Source organism: Pelophylax lessonae (assembly GCF_965119305.1).
Source record: "Pelophylax lessonae genome assembly, chromosome: 1".
Classification (NCBI taxonomy): Eukaryota; Metazoa; Chordata; class Amphibia; order Anura; family Ranidae; genus Pelophylax; species Pelophylax lessonae.
The window spans coordinates 67,121,864-67,126,364 of record NC_138768.1 but is presented as its reverse complement, the minus strand read 5'-3'; positions in this window follow the sequence as shown (position 1 = coordinate 67,126,364).

Sequence of the window (4,501 nt, the reverse complement as noted above, 5' to 3'; positions counted from 1 at the left end):
TTTGATTTTTTTATATTTTTTATTGGGAATGTTTTATAGCAGAAAGTAAAAAATATTGTTTTTTTTTTTTTTTCCAGAATTGTCGCTCTTTTTTGTTTATAGCGCAGAGGTGATTAAATACCACCAAAAGAAAGCTCTATTTGTGGGAAAAAAGAATATAAATTTTAATTGGGTACAACATCGCATGACCGTGCAATTTTCAGTTAAAATAACGCAGTGCCGTATCACAAAAAATGGCCTGGACTTTGTTATGTTCTAACAGGACTTTGTCATTTTAGTTGGCGCTGCACCCTTTTGCTATATATATGTATTACCTTACCTTATTTGTGTCATTTTCATCCTCTTCTATACTAAGAGTAGGTATGTATGTATATGTGATATATTAGATGTTTTTTGATAAGTTATTCAATGATTATGTGTCTATGTTTATTGTTACAGTGTTCTTGTGCTGAGATCCGAGGTCCTGATGAAGCAGCAGAGTTTCTCACAAAACGAGTCGACCATTTGGAGCTGATCCCAAGGCCATATGAACAATGACTTCGGAAGGCTAACTTGTGCATATGGTTTTAATAATTTATTCATGTATCTTATATACTTAAATGAGTTGTAAAGGCAGGAGGTTTTTTATCGTAATGCATTTTATGCATTAAAGTGGTTGTTAACCCACTTTAACTACTTTACATAATCCTCTCTGTACCCTGATTTTTAATGCTCCTGTCTCTGTGTTTTATAAAAAAAAAATGCTGCCTTTACCGTTTTTCATAGCGGCTCCTGGCAATCACGTGACCGGCTGACTCTCTCCTTTCTCTGTCTGACAGATGAAGTGGGCGGGGCTGAGATTCCCTTGCTGACGTCAGGCGGGGCGAGAGGAGGAGAGAGGGAGCCCGCCGTCTACGTGATTGCTGGGAGCCTCTCTGAAACACAGTAAAGGTAGAATTTTTTTCATAAAACACAGAGATAGGAGCACTTATCATCAGAGAACAGAGAGGATTATAGAGACAAATAAAAGTTTTAATAGCAGCAGGAGGGGAGGGGGTTGGGCACTGACACAGGAGCAGACAGACAGGGAGGAAGAGGGTGAGAGGAGCACAGAGGAGGACAGGAGAGCTGCGGATGACTGAGGCACGTACACTGACCACGGAGTCAGGTCTCAGCAGCCATGGTATGCTGTAGTCAGTTTACAGAGGGGAGGGTAGAAACTGGCAGGATCAGCGAGGTTTTTTAGGTGATACAGGGTGCCAAATTACACAGCACAAGCACTGTGTTGTAAACCATGCTTTAAGGGAACAGGATCTTTTTTTTTTTTTTAGGGTACCAAACCTTTGAGATAAAAAGCCTTCTGTGTGTAGCAATCCCCCTCAGCCCCCCTAATACTTACCTGAACCCCATCTCTATCCAGCGATGTCCACAAGTCCCTCGGCCGTCCGGGACTCTCCCTCCTTATTGGCAGTGACACAGCAGCGGTGCCATCTGCTCCTGCTGCTGTCAATCAAAGTCAGTTAGTCAGTCAGGAGAGAGAGAGGGAGGGGCCCAAAAGCAGCTTTGTGTTTGAATGGACACAGGGAGCTGCAGCTCGGGTGCCCCCATAGCAAGCTGCTTGCAGTAGGGGCACTTGACACCTAAAGAAATATATATAAAGTCCCACTTTCTTTGTAAATTTGGTAATTATATAAGGGATGATACCTAAATATAATAGTTAATGCTGATTGAGAGATTTTAGTTCCACTTTAAGTTTCTGATCAAAAGATCAAAAGGCAGTACAGTCCCTAACAACCAATCTAGTGCACTGCGTTAATGTGTGTTACCATGCAATGCAAAGAGTGAGCTGTGAGAACATCAAAAGGTCCAGAAAATGGAACATACACCATTTTTTGCAATGTAGGACACCATCACATGTGGTGTGGTATGTGTTGCAGTGCATTACATGTGCATTGTCTTAGTATGCTGGAATACTTTTGAAAATATATGGCACCACAATGTGTTGATGCATGTAACATGCATTATTGTGTGTTGCCATATCATGCACTTTACCACAATGCACCAATGTGAATGAGCCCTAAAAGAAGTGATACTGAAACAAGTGTGATAGTAATATAATATTTCTACTGGCAGCTGTGCTTCTTCATTCTCATAGTACATTTGAAAGTCTGTGCGGAGAAAATGTTCAAAGGGTCAGTCCATCAAAAGTGATGTTTACATTTTGGGTGGAGCCTGGTGGGCCACCTCTTGCTTTCATATGTCTTGGATGCTCCAACAGCAAGCTCTCCATGTCCACCTGGGAGTTTTGGGTGTCCCCATCCACCTTTTGTGTGGTCTAGCTTCCCCTGTTACATTATTCTTAGTTTAAAATAAAGAAAAATTCAAGGGACGAGAGTGAGCAAATCTCAAAATGGCTACAGCAGATGCGCAGCTCTGGGAACTTATGTGCAGTAATCAGGCCGTGGACATTCACGTTTTTTTTTTTGTTTATTTTTTTCAAATATACTTAACAAGAAGTAAATAAACTTTAAAATAATCTCTTATTGACCTTTAGATGCAGGCAGTGTGGAGCAACTCATCCTCACAGCATAAGCACTAAAGTCTTTCATGTGGGCTATCTCAGCAGTTTAGCTCCCCCTGCTACCTTTTTCACAGCTCCTGCTCTGAATTTTTTAGAGGCTACAAACTAAGAAAGCTACCAAGTCACTGCTGGGAGGAGGTGTCTGGGTTGCTGACCTACAGTACTTGAACAGTTCTATTGCTTCTACTGTGAACTTTAAAAACAAATGTCTCCACATTGCCTATGACTACAGAGCTGAATGAGGGCTTGTTTTAAAGCTCATTTACTGCTTGTTAAAGAGGTTGTAAACCAATACATATTTATTTCTTTTTTGTAACCTGAAAGAGAAACACATAATGAGCTAGTATGCACCGCATACTAGCTCATTATGAAATACTTACCTTAGAACGAGCCCCCGCCGTGCCGCCCGCTTACCTGTATGATGGGCGACATGTCCAGTCGCCCGTCTTCCTGGATCGCGGCATCCGGCCATCTGATTGGCCGGAGCCTCGGTGACATCACTCCCGCGCACGCGCGCAGGAGCCGACGGTCACGGCACGGGACTCTGAAGGAACGGCACCAGCGGCAGTTCCTTCAGAGCGCATGCACCAGTGATGTCACTGGCTGCATGTAAGGTAAATATCTCCTAAATGGTGCATGTTTAGGAGATATTTACAATACCTATAGGTAAGCCTTATCATAGGCTTACCTATAGGTAAAAGTGTCAGAGGAGCGTTTACTTCCTCTTTAAAGCAGGACTTTACAGGGTAGATGTGCTATTGCCAGAATGTGCAAGTATGCACTACCTTGACTTGTACATTATAACACAATTACTTTCTGATATGCTGGCTGCCCTGCTCCAGTTTTCTTCCTGGTCCAACTACTTATGGGTCTGCTGTTGGGAAGGCACCGATAATGTTACTCCTGAAGTTTCACTGTCCTGGCAGCTGGCTTGGTTCTAATCTATTTCCTATTTTTTGTTATTTTATGACTTAAGTACTGCGTTAAAAATATGGAAATTCTTGGATGTCCAAAGTTTGCAAACAGATTCACTTTTAAGTTGACTCAACTCTAATTACTCCTCAGGTAGAGAAGTATAAGAAACGCATTTTCAGCTATACACTGCATCAGTCTTTCTCCACCTTTTATACCCCAGAAGAACTCTTAAAATAGTTTTTAGATCTCCGAGAACACCTGCTAAAAGCACTTCATTGCAGGTCAGTGGGATGAATGCCCCTTATATTGGAGGTCAGTGGAAACAATGCCCTCCTTACAGTGTTTATCGTTATGCCCCCCTTACTGACAGTTAAAAGATCATTAGTGTACCCATATACTGTCTATGACAAGTGACGATGGCTCCCAAATTATACAGGTACAATCAGATAGGAGGTCAATCAGCCACAGCTCAAGGAACCACTAGCAACCTCTGGAGGAACCCTAGGATTTCACAAGATCCTGGTTGACAATGGCTACACCCAGGGTTTTTTTTCTCAGAGAATAGGTGCAGGAACTCCCCCTTTCTGGGTCAATTCTTGTCTCTGCCCCTACCCACCCCTGAGCACCGTTTCCTGATTCAACCCCCCTCCCCCCCAGCTCTTAGTGCCACCCCCTTTACAGAACAGCAAGTCCTATCCAGCAACAATTGACTCCCCAGCATCATAAGCCCCCCTCCAGGAAACCAGCAACAATTGACCTCCTCAGAAACAATAAACAACCATGCAAAAATAGATCCCCTCCAGCAACAATAGATTCCCCCAGCAGCCAGTATCAATAGACCCTCCGGCACACCCAAGAACCCCTTGCCATTAAATACAGTACCATTCAGTACTGAAGGTGCCGGAACTGCGTTCCCCCACGTTCCCGCTGACAAAAAGCCCTGGCTACACCACATAATAGTTTCTTTCAAAATGTTGTGTTTGTAAGTCTTCACTTGGTCGGAACAAGTAATTAAAGGCTTCACAA